The 20,028-nt window shown below is 49.9% G+C and overlaps 1 protein-coding gene across 5 annotated transcripts in view; it reads left to right on the top strand.

The window, feature by feature from the left end:
* BLM (BLM RecQ like helicase) overlaps positions 1–20,028 on the top strand; it is a 111,104-nt gene that overhangs the window by 16,000 nt on the left and 75,076 nt on the right. Inside the window, exon 2 of one of the 5 annotated variants that reach the window (XM_051834324.2) lies at positions 15,136–15,287. The exons of the other annotated variants lie outside the window; for them this stretch is intronic. The gene's annotated coding sequence lies outside the window, so the exon portion shown is untranslated. The remainder of the gene's footprint in view (positions 1–15,135; positions 15,288–20,028) is intronic. 5 annotated transcript variants of the gene reach the window in all.

Here is a 20,028-nt window from a genome sequence, read left to right as displayed (position 1 = left end):
TGCTGCTTTCCCAGGTGCATTAGCGGGGAGCTGGATTGGATGCAGAGCTGCCGGGACTTGGACCGGCACCCATATGAGATGTCAGCACTGCGGACAGTGGCTTAACCTGTTGCGCCACAGCACCGGCCCCTACAAAGAGTTTTAAGTTGCTTAAATATGTGAGAAAGTGGAGTTTCCCTTGAGTTAGGAATTGCAAATCACAAACTGCCCAGAAGCGCCGTTTCTCACTTCTCAGGTTGCAGTATTCAGGAAGCTTGACAGGAAGCCGCTTGGGTGAGACTGAGGATCGCACACCCGGATAACCCTCGGGAGACCTAACAGACTGCGCACGCATTTGTCCTTTTACCCAGCAATTCCACAACAAGAATATTCTCTAAGGATGCCTTTGCAACAGCAGGAAAGTACAAATGCACAAAGTTCTTTGTCTCAGCATTATCTGTAATTGCAAAATGTTGGGAAACACTTAAGTGTGCAGACAAGAAATTTGTTGACTAAATTGCTACACGATGAAGTACTGCACAGCTGCAAAGAAGAATGAGGGAAATGGGTATAAAGTGGTCGCTAAAATATAGGCAGGAAGGTATAGTGTTTTTAGTACACTACCTTTTATGTAAGAAAGAAGAGGGATTAGGAAACTGTGTGCTGCTCGCTTTTACAAAATCATTGAGGAGGAGTAGGCCAGAATGAATGAAATGATAACCCACACGGGGCCGGTGCTGTGGCGCAGCGGTTTAATGCCCTGGCCTGAAGTACCAGCATCCCATATGGTGCCAGTTCGAGACCCGGCTGTTCCACTTCCATCCAGCTCTCTGCTATGGCTCGGGATAGCAGTAGAAGATGGCCCAGGTCCTTGGGCCCCTGCACCCAGCTCCTGGCTTTGGAACGGCGCAGCTCCGGCCATTGCGGCCATCTGGGGAGTGAAGCAGTGGATGGAAGACCTCTCTCTCTGTCTCTACCTCTCTCTGTAACTGTCTTTCAAATAAAAAAAAATAATAAAAAAAAAGAGCCCCCAGGCGGTAGATGACAAGGGACGGAGTGGAGAAGACTTGTGTGAGGGAAAAGTCTGTAGTTTTGACTTTTGATGGCTGTATGACTATCTTCTGTGGTCAAGAAATCAAATCAAGTCCACAAGAATGGGACAGACACAGATGTATTTCCTGGGATGAACATAATCGCCCAAAGGGCTGGAGAGGACCCATCCAGAAACGTTTGTGTGCGTTGCTGTCTCAGTCAGCTTGTGGCTACTACAACCAGATACCCAAGACAAGCTACTGCTAAAGGAAAAAAGTGTATTTTGACTTAGGTTTTGGGAGTTTTGTAGTCCAGTTTCAGGCCACCCCGCTGGTTCAGTCGTGGGTGAGCTCAGAGGTTGGCAGTAGCAGAGTGTGTGCAGAGGAAGGATCCTATAATGAGCCAGGAAGCAGAGAGGCAGCTGGACCCAACCTGTCCAGAGCCTTTTAGCTCGACTCTGCAGAGAGCTGCCTAGTGAGGGTATGCCCCCCAACCCCAGGCCTTTCTCTTAGGCCCACCTCTCCATGCCACCCATACAGGACCCTCAAATTTAAACTTCTTTTCTTTTAAAGATTTATTTATGCATTTGAAAGACAGGGTTAGAGAGGGGGAGAGACAGAGAGAGATCTTCCATTGGCTGGTTCACTCCCCAAATGGCTATAACAGCAATGGCTGGGCCAGGCCGCAGCCAGGAGCCAGGAGCTTCATTTGTGTCTCCTATGTGGATGGCAGGTGCCCAAACACTCGGGCCATCTTCCAGTGCTTTTCCCAGGTCATTAGAAGGGAGCTAGATCAGAAATGGAGTAACCAGGACAGGAACCATTGCCTATATAGGGTGCCAGTGTCACAGACAGCAGCTTAACCAGCTGGCCCTGGGTTTAAACTTTTTTTTTTTAAATAATTAATTTTGTTTCTTTGTTTGAAAGAGTTACAGAGCTAAGGAACGACAGAGAAAGAGCGAGATCTTCTGTCCACTGGTTCAGTCCAGTAGTTATAATAGCCAGAGCTGGGTCCAACTGAAGCCGGGAGCTTCATCCAGATCTCACATGTGTGTGGCAGGGACTCAGGCACACGGAACATCTGCTGTTGCTTTGCCCAGGATGTTAGCAGGGGGCTGGATAGGAAGTGGGGCGGCTGGCGCCGCGGCTCACTTGGCTGATCCTCCGCCTGCGGCACCAGCACTCCAGGTTCTAGTCCTGGTTGGGGCACTGGATTCTGTCCTGGTTGCTCCTCTTCCAGTCGGCCTGGGAAGGCAGTGGAGGATGGCCCAAATGCTTGGGCCCTGTACCCGGATGGGAGACCAGGAGGAAGCACCTGGCTCCTGGTTTTGGATCGGCACAGTGCGCCGGCCGTAGCGGCCATTTGAGGGGTGAACTGACGGAAAAGGAAGACCTTTCTCTCTGTATCTCTCTCTAACTCTGCCTGTCCAAAAAGAAAAGGAAGTGGGGAAGTGGAGCAACCAGGATGTGTGGGATGCCGGCATTGCAGGTGATGGCTTAAACCACTATGCCATGATGCTGGCCCTCTAGGTTTAAACTTTTAACATGTGCATGAATTCAGGAGCCACATCCCCCATTCAAACCATAGCAAATACTTTGATTATACACCCTTAATTTAAAGAAAGAAATGCAGTTGAATTCTGCACTGCTGTTAATAGGTTTTTGTTTATTTTTGTCTTTTTTTTTTTTAAATGAGAAGAAGTATAGTAGTTCTTCTTCTTCTTCTTCTTTTTTTTTTCACAGATAGAGTTAGTGAGAGAGAGAGACAGAGAGAAAGGTCTTCCTTCCATTGGTTCACTCCCCAAATGGCCACCACAGCCGGCGCCACACTGATCCGAAACCAGGAGCCAGGTGCTTCCTCCTGGTCTCCCATTTGGGTGCAGGGCCCAAGCACTTAGGCCATCCTCCACTGCCCTCCCAGGCCACAGCAGAGAGCTGGACTGGAAGAGGAGCAACCGGGACTAGAACCCAGAGCCCATATGGGATGCTGGTGCCGCAAGCAGAGGATTAACTAAGTGAGCCACGGCACCAGCCCCGAGTATAGTTGTTCTGATACTATTTCCTGTAGTTTAGGATTGAGTAAATGAGTAGGTGTGTGATGTTTTTCCTGGTATGACAGGAGGATGGATCAGTGTGTACACAGAGAGAGATAGATGAGGATACTTCAGAAAGTTTGTGGAATAATGGAATTACAAGGTTAGTTTATTTTGGTGCAAAACTTTTAAGTCCATGTGGTTTTTTTCATAATGCATGTCTTGAACTTTTTAAAGTACCCTCAGAGAAATAGGTAATACATTTTTGTTTCCTAAAACTGACTACTTTAAAGGCCTGGGAACAATGACACTGCAGTAGCAATGCCCATACTTAGTGCCCAGATCTTAGATTTTAAATCAAGTCTCTCGGTGGAGGGGTGGGGTCAGTTCTACGCCTGAGCTCAAGAAAGTACACGCAGCCTGAGAACAGCTTATGCCAGAGGAAAAGAAAATGTCCGATAAACGATGGGAGGATGTCAAAGGACAGAGAAGAAATCACAGGGGAAATTAGAAAATAACCTCGAGACAAACGAAAACAGCAGCACAACATACCAAAGCTTATTGGATGCTGTAAAAACAGCGCAAATTTCTTTGCACCAAAATAAACTTATATTTAAGGGAACTTATAGCTGTAAATGCTTCCCCTAGAAGATCTCAAGTCAACAACCAACCCAACTTTACATTTTAGGAAACTAGAGAAAGAAGAACAAACCTATCCCAAAGCTACTAGAAGGAAGAAAACAAGATTACAGCAGAGATAATCAAAATAGAGAATAGAAAAAAGAGAGAAAATCAGCAAAACTTGGAGTTAGTTCTTTGAAAAGATCAAAAAAAGTGGGCAAACTTTTAGCTAGATGGGCTAAGAAAAACTCAAATAACTAAAATCAGAAACAAAAGATGGGATGTTACAAATGACTTTATAGAAACAAAAAAGGTTTGTAAGGAAATACCATGACAACAGAGAGATAATGTAGGTGAAATAGACAAATTCCTAGAAACACATAATCACCAAGGCTGAATCATGAACAAGTAGGAAATCTGAAGCGACTTAACACTAGCAAGGAATTTGAGTCTGTGGTCGGGAACCCCCAACCAAGAAAACTCAGCACCAGGCGGCTTCACGGTGATTTCTACCCAGCGTTTAGTGAAGAATCCCCCTCAGTGCTCCTTGACTCTTCCAGCAGATCATGTATCTGAGAAGGGGCTAATACCCAGAATAGGTGCAGAACTGCTATCAGGGGCCAGTGTTGTGGCACAGGGGGTTAGGCCACCGCCTGCAACACCAGCCCCATATGAACTGCTCCACTTCCGATCCAGCTCCCTGCTAATGCCCCTTGGAAGGCAAAGGAAGATGGCCCAAGTACTAGTGCCCCTGCCACCACATGGGAAACCTGGATGAGAGCCCCAGGCCTGGCCCAGCCCTGGCATTGCAGCCACTTGGGGAATGAATCAGTGGATGAAAGATCTGTCTCTCCCTCAAAAAGAAAAGAAAAGAACTATTTCAGCTCAAGAAACAAATAATAATAATAATAATAACAACAACAACCAGACTTAAAAATGAGCAAATGGGGCCAGCACTGTGGCATAGCTGGTAAGCCACGCCTTGTGACACTGGCATCCTGTCGTGCGTGTCCTGGCTACTCTGCTTCTAATCCACCTTCTTGCTAATGTGCCTTTGAAGGCAGCGTAAGATGTTCAACTCCTTGGGCCCCTGCCACCCACAGAGGAGACCTGGATGGAGTTTCAGGCTCCTGGCGTTGGCCTGGAAGAACCCTGGCTTAGTCAAGGGGATTTGGAGTGTGAACCAGCAGATGGAAGATCTCTCTCTGCCACTCTGCCTTTCAGATAAATAAATATCTTTTAAAAAGATGGTGGTTGCCAGGGGATGGGAGGAGAGGGAAGTAAGAAGTTACTGTTTAGTGGGTGCAGTTTCAGTGCTGCAAAGTGAAAGCTTTCTAGAGACTGTGAACATACTTAGCAGTCCTGAGTGAACACTGAAAATGGTAATTACGGTAAATTGTGTGCTGTGTGCCTTTAACCACACTGAAAAAGGAAAAGGGGCAAAGGTGCCTCTCCCATTGGCTAAACATGAAACAGTTTTGAGCATCAAAATAAATAATGACCATAATGAATTACAACCCCGAATAAATTAAGTATCCTCACTGATTTAAAAAAAAAAAATAATGGGAGAAGGCAAAAGTTCTTTACAGTAGATTGCCAACTACTAATGTAGAAAGAATGACCTACAAATCATTTTTTAAAAAAGATTTTTGGCTGGTGCCGCAGCTCACTAGGCTAATCCTCCGCCTGCGGCGCTGGCACACCGGGTTCTAGTCCCGGACGGGGTGCCGGATTCTGTCCCGGTTGCCCCTCTTCCAGGCCAGCTCTCTGCTGTGGCCCGGGAGTGCAGTGGAGGATGGCCCAAGTGCTTGGGCCCTGCACCCCATGGGAGACCAGGAGAAGCACTTGGCTCCTGGCTTCGGATCAGCATGGTGCACCGGCCGCAGCAGCCATTGGAGGGTGAACCAATGGCAAAAGAAGACCTTTCTCTCTGTCTCTCTTTCTCACTGTCCACCTGTCCACTCTGCCTGTCAAAAAAAAAAAAAAAAAAAAAGATTTTTATTTATTTATTTGAAAGGCAGAGTTACAAAGAGGCAGAGAGAGAGAGAGAGGTCTTCCGTCTGCTGGTTCACTCCCCAAATGGCTGTAATGGCTGGAGCTGGGCCGATCTGGAGCCAGGAACCAGTAAGTTCGGGTCTCTCACGTGGGTGAATGGGCCCAAACAGTTGGGCCATCCTCTACTGCTTTCCCAGGCCATAGCAGAGAGCTGGATTGGAAGTGGAGCAGCCAGGACTTGAACTGGTGTCCATATGGGATGCTGGCTCAGCAGGCAGTAGTTTTACCTACTATGCCACATTGCCAGCCCCTCATCTTTTTTTTTTTTTTTTTTTAAGATTTATTTATTAGAGTTTCAGAGGAGGAGAGAGAGAGAGAGAGGTCTTCCATCTGCTGGCTCATTCCCTAAATGTCCATAATGGCGAGAGCTGGGCCAATCTGAAGCCAGAAGCCTGGAGCTTCTTCTGGTCTGCCACGTGGGTTCAGGGGCCTAAGCACTTGGTCCATCTTCCACTGCTTTCCCAGGCCGTTAGCAGAGAGCTGGATGGGAAGTGGAGCAGCTGGGACAGGAACCACGCGCACAAGGGATGCCGGCGCCACAGGTGGAGGCATAACCTACTATGCCACAGCTCCAGCCCCTATAATTCTTCAGGCGTGAATCATCAATGGATGCTAAAGGGTTTTTGTTTTTTTTGTTCAGTTTTTTGAATTGATTTCTGGCACCGTCACATTTGGTTGGAGAAGGTGTTGCAGTACGTGGCCGGATTTTGTAAATGACTGTTCTTGAAAGATTGGTGGGCGTCCTGCAATTGTTGGGAGTGGAGTTCTGTGTACCTGGAGCCTGGGTTACTCAGATCTGCTGTGTTACTGACTTTTTTAGTTGCTTGCTCTATCAGTTACTGAGAGAGGTATTTTTAAATCTACAATTAAAGTATTTTCTCTCCTTGTAATTCTGTCAGTTTTGCATCGTGTGTTTTGCAGCTATTTTAGTGGGCCACAGGAATCTAGAGACCTGATTGGTGGACTGGAAGCTGTCATCTTGCAGTGATCCTCTCCATCTCCAGGAAGGCCAGGCTTTCTGTCTCACAGGCTATTGCTTATTTTATTCCTTCCCCCCCACCCCCTGCAGCGTCTTCCTGCCAGTCTGTCTGCACCCTTAATGTTTTAGATGCGTCTCTAGTGAACAGCAAGTTTAAAGCCACATAGCATTTTCCCCCACTTAGGTTGCTAATCTTTATAACCAAGGCAATTGGTTGATTTACATTTATTGTAACTAATAAATACTTGACTTTCAATCCACTACTTTATTTTTGTGCCTTGTATTCTTTCCCTCTGTCTCTCTTGTGTTTAGCTTCCTTTTAAGCAAGGGTTTTTGTCTTTTGCTTTTTTTTTTCTTTTAAAATATCGTTTCATTTCCCCCTTCTAACTAGATTCTAAGTTACATACTGTTTTTCTTTTTCAGTAGTTGCCCAAGAAAGTACAACGTGCACATTTACCTGTTCAGCATCTGAAGCTAATCAGTACCTTTGTGCCTCTCCTGGGGACTAAGCGTACAAAGACTCTACCTCCCACCTCACTTTTGTGTTACTGTGGTTGGAGTTTTTATTTTAGATTTTTTCCATTTTCATTTTATTTCAAAGGCAGAGAGATATCGTCCCTTTAAAAAAAAAGATTTGTTTGTTTGTTTGAAAGGTACAGTAATAGAGAAATAGAGGCAGAGAGGAAGAGATCTTCTATCTGTTGGTTCATTCCCCACATGACTGCAAAAGCCAAGGAGGAGCCAGGAGACCAGGAACTCCATCCTTGCCTCCCCTGTGGGAGGCAGGAACCCAAGTACATGGCTCATCTTCCGCTGCCTTCTCGGGTGCAGGAAGCTAGGTTGGGAGTGGAGCAGCTGGAAGCCGTTGTCGCAAGAGGCAGTTTAATTCGCTGTGCCACAGCACACCCAGCCCCGCCACAGTTTGTACACACATGCACGAGTGGGGCACACACACTGACAGGACGCAAAGCACAGTGCAGCAGTCGGTTCTCCAGTCCCTACAGGGTGCTGTAACAAGGGCTGCGGCGTACCTGCACGGTGCAACAGGAGGGGAGCTCCACGCTCAGGACATTTCTCATGGCCCTGGAGTCGGGGTGGGTCTCCGCGGTTCCCAGGGAGAAGGAAGGCCTTGAGGTTCAATACCCTGAGAAGAAAGACTTCAGCAACAGGGGGAGAGAGGGGAGTGCTTTGCCTCTGCTCCCCCTGGGCCATCTCTGGGGCCTCACTCCAGATCTCGGGGGGTGCACTCACCTCTGGCCTGCGAGCACATTTGCTGCTCCCTGTGACCTTTGCTCACAGGGCTTGGACCAGGTGAGAAATCTGTGGAGCTGGATCCGGGACACTTCTCTTTTGCTTCTCTCCAGTTTACTAGTTTAAGTTATGTGTAAGCTGCCAGTAAATCCACCCATAGAATTGCTTAATTTTGGTTATTGTATTTTTCATTCTGAAAGTTCTTTTAACAAGGGGATTTTTAAAAAATATAGTTTTCGGCCGGCGCTGTGGCTCACTAGGCTAATCCTCCGCCTACGGCGCTGGCACACCAGGTTCTAGTCCCAGTCAGGGTGCAGGATTCTGTCCCGGTTGCCCCTCTTCCAGGCCAGCTCTCTGCTGTGGCCCGGGAATGCAGTGGAGGATGGCCCAAGTCCTGCACCCGCATGGAGACCAGGATAAGCACCTGGCTCCTGGCTTCAGATCAGCGCGATGTACCGGCCGCAGCGCGCTGGCTGTAGCGGCCATTGGAGGGTGAACCAACGGCAAAGGAAGACCTTTCTCTCTTTCACTGTCCACTCTGTCTGTCAAAAAAAATATATAGTTTTCTTTTTCCTGCTGATACTTTGAAGCGTGTCTTGTATTTATCTCAGCATAACATGTATAGATAGCACCTGTCTACCTCTGTGTTGCCAGTGCTCATTCCGGGTGCCTGTGTGCACGGCTGCGTCTGCCGTATCTTGCCCTTGGATAGTCACCTGTGAGAACTGTGTAAGACCTGGGATAAAAGTGTATCCCTCCAGAGAGGGTTTTGCCTTTGTCAAGTGCCTTGGAGTTGGGCTCACTAGTGTATGGCCTGGAGGCCTTTTATTTTAATCACAGGGCTGGTGAGAACTGGTCTGAGGAATGTTGAGCTGTGGTCTCCACGTCTCTGCCCAACCCTGCAGCGATGGGTGACTTTCCTTTCCTGCTGGATTCTGGGAATGGAAGTGTGCTTTGATTTTGGTTGCCCCGAAGGAAACAGCCCCGTGGATGCTTCTTGCTTTGGGCAGGCCCTGACTTGGACTTCCCGCCCGGGGGTGTCCCTGAAGCTGCACAAACTGGTGTTCAGATTCTCAGATGTCCTCAGGATGGAAGCCACTACAGACTCTCCTTACCAAACTGGGTCCGCACGTTCATTCATGACTCCATGAGAACAGCTGGTGACGGACAGAGCCATCGTTCACCCCCTCTCCATTCCTCCTCCGTGTGTGATTGATGTTTTTAGGTGGTGGGAATGGGTGGTGAACAGAGCAAATGTACACCCTCCCCCAAGAGTGCATGATGAAAAACTTCAAAAAAGGACATATGGGAGACTGGTTTTAAGCTCACCCCAGGGAAACTTCATACATTTGGTGAAATAGATTGGCCCTCTTTTTGGGGCAGGGTGCTCGTCCAGGGGGTCCTTAAGTAAACAAGTGGTCAGCAGTGTATATCGGGTCATCGTTGCGAAACCAGGCCGCCAGGCCAATTCCATTATTTTGACTGCTGGCAAGACATAATCCTCTCTCAGCCACCCTGGCTGAAAACTTACTTAGAAGAAAACTGTAAAATCATGACGACCCGAATGACAGCCCCTTCAAAATGCCAGCCAGAACCTAAGAAGCCATTTTATCTGAGGAGTCAGAGGAGTTCCCCTGCCTTGCACACTGGTATACCTTCCGCTGCCACCTGCATTTCCCACACCCATGGGAGAGATTGTCCATGTGACCGGAGCCTCCCAGGGGCCGCCCACGTCCGGGGGCCGCCAGTCCCTACCCCATGTACTGCAGCTGGGAGGAGCCAGGAGGAACCGGCCAGTAATCTCCTTCCCAGTAAATGGCCCTGCAGATGCCACTGAGAGGCCCAAGGGCCCATCTACTATGACGCGACGATCGAGGGACAGCGTACCTTCATATATATATATCAGCCTTTTTCCACCACTGATCTCCTGAACTGGAAAACCATAGCCCTCATTCACCGAGAAACCCATGCCATGGTGGGTCTGACGCAGTCCATCATCCAGGCCCAGAGCCCTCTGAGCCGACTGCCGCAGCGCCTCCTGGCGCCTCCTGGCTCCTCCTGACGCTAAGGAACACTGCTGGTTACCCAGGCTGCCTGAGGCGGTCAGAGAACATGCTGGCTGTTCTCTAAGTGCCCAGGCTCACTCCGTCCCTGAGGAAGATCCCAGTGGGCCCTGATGACACTGGGAGTTCGAAATGCTTGAACCTTTCCAAGAGGCCCTTTTTCGCAGCCTGAAGGAACGAGGGGAAGGCTGTGAATACGAGTGCAACCTCCGAGGACCTGAAGAGAGCCCTTCGGCCCTGCAGCAGCAGAGAATCAACGGACGATCAACACGGCTTGCGTCGGCCTGTCACAGGGAGACCTCAGACGTGAGCTACAGAAGTTGGAGGGCTTTGCTGCCGTGAATGCCAGCCAGCTATTGGGGGTCACCGCAGTGCTTTCAACGGAGATCTGACCAAAGCTTAAAGCAAAAGGCAAATCTGCTTGCCGTAGCCCTAGCAGGACAGTCAGGACCCCCAAGGGGTGCCCTGTCGGGTCCAGGACAAGGCCCAGGGAGAGAGGTGCACCAGAGGGACACGGGTGCCCGGAGGCCAGACCAGGATGAAACCAGAGTGCCCACTGTCACCAGGAAGGTCACTGGGAAAATGAGTGTCCTCAGCAGTTGGGAAAATACCACTCAACACCCTGGGCCCAAGAGAGAGGACGTGTGATCCAGGGACCAACCCTCACAATGACCGTCCGAGGCCCCTGGGAAGACTTTGTAGGTGTAGCCACCAGGGAAAACTAGGAAGCAGGCTAGGACAGACCCCAGGAGCTCATTATCGGAATGACTGTAGGGGGCCGGCCCATTGACTTCGTGTTGGACACTTGAGTAGACCACTTGGTGCCGACCCAGCCTGTGGGCCTCCTTGCACAGAAACTAGCTACTGTCCTGGGAGCCACAGGTCCCCAGGCACATTGCCCCTTCTTCCTGCCGTGCCCATGCAGTTTGGGCAGCTGTGAAGTCATTCACGAATTCCTGTACCTCCCTGACTGTCCTGTGGCCTTAATGAGTCAGGACCTGTTAGGAAAATGGCAGCACCAGATAACTTTCAACCCCCATGGCCAAGCAGCCCTGACCCTGGGAAAATCAGCAGAAACGACTCTCACAGGTCCCCAGGGAGAGGGGTGGTGCCTCTGTAGCCTCTGAGAGGAGCCACAACGGGGACTTGAGCTTCCCTTTTGGGGGCCTGGAGTATGGGCTGAGGGCAGTTCTCTTCGATTGGCCGGAGACATACCCCCCCAGTAGTAGCAGAACTAAAACCAGGGGCTGGACCCACCCACCCAAGATTATTTCATCCCTCACAAAGGCACAAAGTGGAATTCAAAAGCATCTGGAGAGAATTCTGAAGGATGAAATCCTCCAGCCCTGCCAGTCACCTTGGAGCACTCCCCGCCTGCCAGCTCAGAAGCTGGGAACTGACAACTGTTGCAGCTCAGGACCTACGGGCAGTAAGCCAGGCCACCGTTAGCGTACACCCTGTTGTCCCTAACCCCTGCACTCTGCTAGGTCTCATCTCCGCCGAAGCTGCCTGCTTTACACGTGTGGACCTCAAGGATGCCTTCTGTGCCCGCCTGGCCCCTGAGTCAGCCGATCTTCATCTTCCGGTGGGAAAATCCCAAGAACAGAGATCAAGGCCCTTTGGCCTGGACTAGACTGCCTCGAAGATTCAAAAACTCTCCAGCCATTTTCAGCACCACGCTGGCCTTGATAAAAAACCTCAGTGGACCAGTGTGGCCACATGCTACTGCAGGATGTGCACGGGAGGATTGTATGGAGGGAACACGGCTGCTCCTTACCCTCCTGTGGGAGGCTCAAATCCGCCAAGAGAAGGTAAAATGCCTTGGTTTTCACCTGTCCCAAAGACAGCGTCAGCTCAGTCCAGAGAGAAAGCAGACAGTCTGCTCAATTCCAAGCCCTGCGACCCAGCAAGTGTGGCAGTTGCTGGGGCTGTCGACTTTGCAGAATCTGGATTTCCAGTTTCTGTTCTAGCCAAACCCCTTTATGAAGCCACACGGGGGAGAAAGGGAGCCTCTGTTGTGGGAACAGACACCAGAAAAGGCCTTGAAACAGCTCAAGTAAGCCCTCACTATATCCCGGACATAACTAAACCTTTTTTCCTGCACGTGCATGAACGGTGTACAGCAGCCAGGGTGCTGACCCCCAGGCTGGAGTCTGGGCATCGTCCAGAGGCATATTTCTAAACAACTTGACTCTCTCTCAAAGCTGGCCACCCTGCTCCGAGCTTCTGCCACCACAGCCCTCCTCGTATCAGAGGCTGGCAGACTTACCATGAGGCAGGATTTAACAGTCCAAGTGCCACACTTGGTCTTGACCCTAATGGAATATAAAGGGCAATACTGGCTAACTGATGCCCGAATGGTCAGACACCAGGGGATGCTGTGTGAAAACCCGCACATTCGCCTGGAGGTAGTGAAAACTTTTTTTTAAAATATTTGTTTTGTTTGAGAGGCTGAGAGAGAGAGATGGGGAGACAGGGAGCTCTTCCATCTGCTGCTTCACTCCCCAAATGCTTGCAGCAGCCAGGGCTGGGCCAGCCATGTCTCCCACATGGGTGGCACGGACCCAAATGTTTAGGCCATCCTCCTGCTTTTCCTAGGCCATTGGCAGGGAGCTGGATCAGAAGTAGAGCAGCTGGGATGCAAACCGGTGCCCATATGGGATGCCAGCATTGCAAGTGACAGCTTTACCCGCTGTGCCACAACGGCAGCCCGCCCCGGAAGTGAAAACTTTAAACCCAGCGACGACTGCATGTGGTCAGTGTGCCAGAGCACGACTGTACGGAAGGCACGGGTGAGGTGTGTGCCAGCTGCCTGGACCTTCGGATCAGCCCCAGAGCCCAGCGCAGAGTATGTCACCGATGGTGGTAGTTTCTCAGAGGAGGCAAACGCCTCGCAGGATACTCTGGAGTATCCTGCATTCCACCACTGGGGTCAGACGCCTGCCCACGGGAATCTCTGCACAGAATTTGGACGCCGTCATGCTGACCTGAGCTCTCCAGCTGGTGGCCAGAACCCGTGTCGACATCCACACAGACTCCAAGTACATCTTCAAGCACTCTCCATGTACACGGGCCCTTACATATGGGAAAAGGACTAATCCATTCAGGGGAAAGACACTGGATGTGGAAAAGAAAGCTTTGAGCTGTCTGGGCATCCAAAGGAGTGGCTGTCATGTACTGTTGGGGCCATCCAAAGGGGGACGCCATCTCCCCTTGGGGAAATCAAGGGACGGATAGGGACGATCATCTGACTGCTGCCTTGTTGCCCAGCTCCCTAGCAGAATGGGACCCAAACTACTCCCAGCATGAGTTAACCTGGTTCAAAACTGAAAGTGGAAGTTACATCCCCGGTGGATAGTGGGGTGGTGGTCCCTGAGTCCCTAGCCCCAGCTTCTGTCAAGCGGTTCCACCAGGAGACTCACAGCAGCCAGACAGCCCTGGAATCCTCGCTGGGCTGGCACTTTTAGAATATGTGCTGCTGAAGCGAGCGCATGGGCTGGCACTTTTACCCCACCCCCCCCACCCCAACCCTTTCAGCATAGCCCGGGCAGTGTGTGAGCAATGTGAGGTGTGCCCAGAACCCCCACCAGGGGCCCAAGGTGCTCTCCCAGATACAAAGCCTGGGAGGAACTCCATTTGAAAACTTAGTTTTTACTGAGCTCCCTCATGTTCAGGGCTGCAATTTTCTATTGGTTTTTGTGTGCACTTTCTCAGGTTGGGTGGAAGCTTTCTCAACCCACACTGAAAAGGCCCACAAAATGCCCCGGCTTCTGCTAAAGGAAATTATCTCACTTCGGGATCCCAGTCGCTCCTGGATCCGACGGCTGGCCCTCATTCGTAACGGAGGTGGTGCAGATGGTGGCAAAAGGACCAGGAATCACCTGGCAGTTACACACGGCTTATTGGCCCCAGGGCTCTTGAAAAATGGAATGAAGAACAGAACTCTGAAATACAATTGAGTAAATTGTGCCAGGAGACCCACCTACACTGGAATCAGCTATTACCAATAGCTCTGTTAAGAAGTAGGTCTAGCCCTACCCAGCAAACAGGGCTCTCTCCCTTTGAAATCCTTTACAGGAGCCCTTCCCCTACCATCAAGGGAATACAGGGAGATCTAAAAGAAATAGGCAGCCTCACCCCGAGACAGCAGATGCAAACCCTTGAACCTATCTCCCATCAATCATTGGGTTAGGAAACGACTACCCAGGGGCTTAGCAGACACCCATCCCTTTAAGCCAGGAGATGTGGTATGAGTGAAGGAGTAGAATGCTCATCCCCTAGAACCCCTTTAGAGAAGTTCGTTCACTGATGTTTTGTCCAGCCATGATATAGTTAAGGTTGCCAAGGTGGCATCCTGGATCCACCAGAACAGGGTGAAACTGGCCTCTTATGGCCTGGAATGCTTCCCCAGTCCAGCTCTGCCGTGCAAGTTGACCATCCAGAACCAGCGAGCCGTACCCCAAGAGATCCCCAAGGACGACAGCCCTGCTTTAGTCACTCCGGAAGCTGACTAATCTACGCACAGTGGGAGCTTGAAGGACCCACCACCTGGCGGGATAAATGGACCATTCTAACTTTCTGTATCAGTCTTCTCACTGTAGCACACTGTCACCCCTTCCGGGTCTATGTTGCTGTGACTTGAGGCCTTGTCCTCACAGCAGGGTTGATGGAGACTGCTCCAGCCCGCTGGAGCTGTGGTAGGGAGTTTCTGTTAGTGGTCTTCTTCTTGTTCTTTTAAGATTTATTTATCTATTTGAGAGGCAGAGTGACAGACAGGGAGAGACAGAGTGGTCTTCCATCCACTGGTTCACTCCCCAAATGGCCACAACAGCCGGAGCTGGGCCAAGCTGAAGCCAGGAGCTTCTTCCAAGTCTCCTGTGTGTGTGCAGGGGCCCAAGCACTTGGGCCATCTTCCACTGCTTTCCCAGGCCATAGCAGAGAGCTGGACTGGAAGTAGAGCAGCTGGGACTCAAGCTGGCACCCATGTGGGATGCTGGCACCGCAGGCAGAGGCTTAGCCTGCTACACCACAGCACTGGCCCTTGTTAGTCTTTTACCTCTTTTGGGCAGGGTGTTTTGTTGCCGTTGGTTGCATCTGATCTGACTCCCTTTTGTACACCTCAGTTCCTCATCCTGTGACCTGTGTATTCGCATGGCTAGACCGGGCCAGGGTGTTACCACAACCCTACTTTACCATACTCGATTCTCCTGCAAGGGAACAGTCTCAAGGACCTGCAGACATAATAAGACCACCTATTCCATCTGCCAACAAGAAGGTCTGTACGCTTGTTTCGACCCACAGTGCTCAAGTGAGGAATGGCTAGAGGTCAGAAGCTGCAACAGTAAACATCAAATCATTGACCGAACCCAGATCACCAATCCAGAACAGCCAGTGTCAATCTTTGATGTATGTGGGGCCATGGAACACAACAGGCCACCTTACCTGTATGCAAGAAGTACAAGGGCGCTGGTGGAGACCAGCTGCTGCAGTCCATGTGGAGGCCTGTCTTGGGACTGAGAGTACAGACTCAACGACAAGAACACGTGTTGGAAAACCTCAAGTTGTGCCCCTGATTGTCCTTCCTGGAGTTGTGTTTCATGGGCCCCTTGGCAAGGCATAGACAAAACAGCACTCTTGCAAAAGGGTATTGCTGCATCAGACTGTCCCTTAGGGGCCTGCAACCCTGTTAATTTCACTGTGCTCAACCTACGTGACCTTGGATGGGGAAATAAGGGTAGATTGGGATATATCTGTGGATGAGGCCAGGACCCTGGAGTCCTGTTAGACTTCAAGAAAGTTAAGTTCCCACACCAGGCCTCATCTCATGGAGTCTTTCATTCCCTCTGTGAAGAGATGAGAAAAGACTCCCCACCATGTCCATCACAACCCAAAATCTGGTCCTGATCCTGCAGAGACTGTAGCTCGATCTCTAAATGTCTCTTCTTGTTATGTCTGTGGGGGACCTAATACGGGAGGCCAGTGGCCTTGGGACGCTAGGGAACTAGACCCTCGAGCCCTCTGATGAAGCCAAGTCTGCCCTCTCCGCTCAACTGCCAGTTACTCAAAACCTCAATTACTGGGGAAAAAAAACTGTCTCTCCCAGTGGAGGGGGCAGGGAGTTTAACGTTTCAGTTGGAAACCTAACATGCCTGGGCCAAAATTTCTTTAATGCAACCACGCTTAAAAACTCAGTGGTGGGGATCCTCAAATCACACAGAGCCAAATCCCCCCCCCCCCCCCCCCGTCCAGTTTCTCTAACCACAGGCCTGGGACAGCCTTGCCTCAGACACTGAATGGCTGAACCCCGGGGGACTCTGCTGGCTATGTGGAAGGCCACCTATACTGAATTACCCCAGTACTGGTCCGGATCCTATGTACCAGGAACTGTCCGCCCCTCCTCCTCCCTACTCCCACTGGCCAGAAAAGAGCATTTGGGGGGGGTCCCTCATATACAAAGATCTAGGAGGCCAAAGAGAGCTGCGCACCATACAGGTTGGTGACTGCAAAGGTGCTCGATGGATCCCTGTGCAGAGGATGGGTCCTGTGTGTACTGGGTCCCCGTCTATGTGGTAAACCGTATCATCAGGTTACACGCTATGACTAATGACGCTGTAAGGACTCTCAGCATAGATGCCAGACAGCACACTCAGAGGCACAGTACTCTGTCAAAACCATTTAGCCTTAGACTGCTTGGCTTGCCTCTGATGGAGGAGCTTGTGGAAGATTCAGCGTGAGCAACTGCTGCCTACAGATAGATGATGAGGGCGGGTCATGGAGGAAATCACAGGCCAGAGAGAACCATCGCCCACGTCCCTGTCCAGATGGGCAAAGGCCAGAACCCCAGAGATTTGCCTGGGGGTGGTTCTCCACTTTGGGGGGATCCAGTACCCTCCCAAGTGTTGTGGTTTTAATGTCAGGGGCCTACCTGAGTCTACCTTGCCTGCTGCCCCTGGTTGTAATGTCTGTCTCCAGCCTCATGGAGGCCATGGTGGCACAGGTGATGATGTCATGGAAGCAGAAACCCTTAAACCAGGATGATGCTCCTTCAGGGGACCCGAGCATCAGAGCCGGGAACAATGAAAGTACCGAGGCCTAAACAGTAACTATGTACTCATGGGAAACCCTGTAGCAACCCTGTAGCACTAGGGCATCCAGTCAGAATGTATGTAACCACGTAACTGAAACGGGACACTAGCAGAGGAATCTAAGGCAGCGCGCTGCTGCATTCGGGGCTCACTTTTGCGTGTGAATCCACTGAGCCAGCCCTGGCATGATTAAACTGCTTCCTGCTAAAAACCTCTCTCTTCGAGTACCCAGCTGCAAGAGCAACCCTAGGCAGTATGTGAACAGACGTAAAATGGTGTTTACAGACACAGGCAGCCAGATTTGGCCGTGAGTTGTAGTTTGCCATTTACTGACCTGGAGGATGTTGCTTACTTACTAGTAACGTTTGTTAAATTTTGATTCCTTTCCTTATGTTATTAGGGTTTTCTTACTAGATGTTTAACATATTTTTGAGACTTTTTCTTTTTAAAAAAAATTTATTGACTTGAAAGGCAGTTAGACAGAAGGGGGAGGGGGGAGATACCTTCCATCTGCTGGTTCATTGCCCAAATGGCCACAACACTAGGGCTGGCCCAAACTGAAGCCAGGAGCCAGGAGTTTCTTCTGGGTCTCCCACTTGGTGGCAGCTGCACAGTACTTGGGTTGTCTTGCTGCTTTCCCAGGGGGCTAGACCAGAAGTGGAGCAGCTGGACTTGAACCAGTGTCCATATGGAATGCTGGTGTTGCAGGTGGCAGCTTAACCCACTACGCCCCTGCACCGTCCCCTTTTTTTCTTTCTTTAAAATTTTATTACTTGGGCCAGTGCTGTGGCGTAGCAGGTAAAGCCACTGCCTGCAGTGCTGGCATTCCATGTGGGCGCCAGTTCGAGTCCCCGCTGCTCCACTTCTGAGCCAGCTCTCTGCTATGGCCTGGGAAAGCAGTAGAGGATGGCCCAAGTCCTAGAGCTTCTGCACCCGCGTGGGAGACATGGAGGAGGCTCTTGGCTCCTGGCTTCGGATTGGCACAGCACCGGCTATTGCGGCTATCTGGGGAGTGAACCAGCGGATGGAAGACCACCCCCCCGCCACGCCTCTCCTAATCTCTCTGTGTAACTCTGAATTCCAAATAAATCTTTAAAAAAATTATTACGTATTTGAGACACAGAAGCAGGCAGCTTCCATCTACAGATGCAGTGGACAGGACTGGAGCTGGGAGCTGGGATCTCAGTCCAGGTCTCCCACATGGGTGCAGGGACTCAGTTACCCCTGGGTCTTCGTTGGTGGGAAACTGGAGTCGGGAGGCAGAGATGGGCTCAGACCTAGGGACTCCAGTGTGGAACATGGGCCCGTTGATCACCAGGCTGGCGGTCTATGAAGACGGAGGTGACCACATTTAAGTTCCTTGCATTTAATGTGTGTGAAATATTCCTCCCTGAGGCGTCCAGTGTTCTTCTTCCCCTGTGCTCTTGTCAAATGGATTTTAGAGGCGTTTTTGTTGAATGTGTGAGAGGTTGTTTTGGTGTTTTAATTGGAATTTTGTTAACCCATAAATTTGTGAGGAGCTGTTGCCTTTATGATGTATAGACCTTCTCATCTAAGAACATGAAGTGTTCGTCTGTTTCTCCCAGTAATATTTGGTCATTCTATTCATATCAGTTATGTATGTCCTTTGTTAGGTTAATTGCTAGTTGCTTGATATTTGTCATAGCTATCGTTAGTGGAGTACATTTTAAAAATTGTATTGTCTGGTTATTACTACTACATGAGTGCGTTTGACTGGAGAATTTATATTCATCTTTTATTTAACCACTTTTCTGAAGTGCGTTGTTGTGACTGGTTTTTTTGGATCATCCTAGTATGTAATCAAGTTGTCTACATGAAGTGATAATCTTATCTCTGCCTTCTATTTTAAATAGTTTGCATTGGCAAGAAGGTCCAGTGTGAGGGAAAATGAGAATAGTCTTGATTGGCCCCTGGCTTTCATGGATTCACCCCTAGTGTAAAATACATTATATTGGCTCTTGATTGGAAGTACTTCTAATTCTGTGTTTTAATCTGTTTTTCAGAAATGGTTTGAGTTTTATCAGATATCTTTTAAAAAATGCATTAATAACATGTGCTGCTGTGTGATTCCATAGAAATGAGCAAAAAGAGGGGACCCCTGTTGTGGCACGGCAGGTGGAGCTGGCATCCCGTGTGAGCGCTGGTTCATGTCCGTGCTGCTCCACTTCTGGTCCCGCTCCCTGCTGGTGGCCTGGGAAAGGCAGTGGAGGATGGCCGAATGTTTTTACCTCTGCCACTCATGAAGCTCCTGGCTCCTGGTGGTCTTCAGAGGGGTGAACCAGCAGATAGAGGATCTCTCTCTCTCTCTCTCTCTCTCTCTCTCTCTAACTCTGAATAAATACATCTTGAAAGGAAGGAAGGAGCAAGAAGTTCAAGTACAGCAAAACTAATCTGACAGAAGGAGCACAGGAAGTGCACTGGGTGCTGGGAGTGCTGTATATCTCGATTTGAGTTTTGTTGACAGTTATGTTCCCCAGTCAACCTACTGAGCCATACGCTGGAGCTTAGTGCACATTCCTTCGTCTCAGTAGAAGTATATGTGCAAACCTACTGATCTCATCACATGGGTTTTTATTCACCTATTGCGTTCGTGTTTCCATTATTGGTTTCACTTCATGTTGTACCACCTTCATGTTTCTGGGAGAAGCCATTGTTCATTACAGTTATAAACCTTCTGAGACATCCTTTTTTTTTTTTTTTTTTTTTTTAAGATTTATTTATTTGAAAGAGTTACAGAGAGAGGTCTTCCATCCGCTAGTTCACTCTCCAGATGGCCGCAATGGCTGAAGCTGCGCTGATCCAGAGCCAGGAGCCTCCTCTGGGTCTCCCACGTGGATGCAGGGGCCCAAGGACTTGGGCCATCTTCTACTGCTATCCCAGGCCATAGCAGAGAGCTGGATTGGAAGAGGA

This window comes from Oryctolagus cuniculus, chromosome 12 (assembly GCF_964237555.1).
Source record: "Oryctolagus cuniculus chromosome 12, mOryCun1.1, whole genome shotgun sequence".
Classification (NCBI taxonomy): domain Eukaryota; kingdom Metazoa; phylum Chordata; class Mammalia; order Lagomorpha; family Leporidae; genus Oryctolagus; species Oryctolagus cuniculus.
This window is presented reverse-complemented; position numbering and strand designations above follow the sequence as displayed.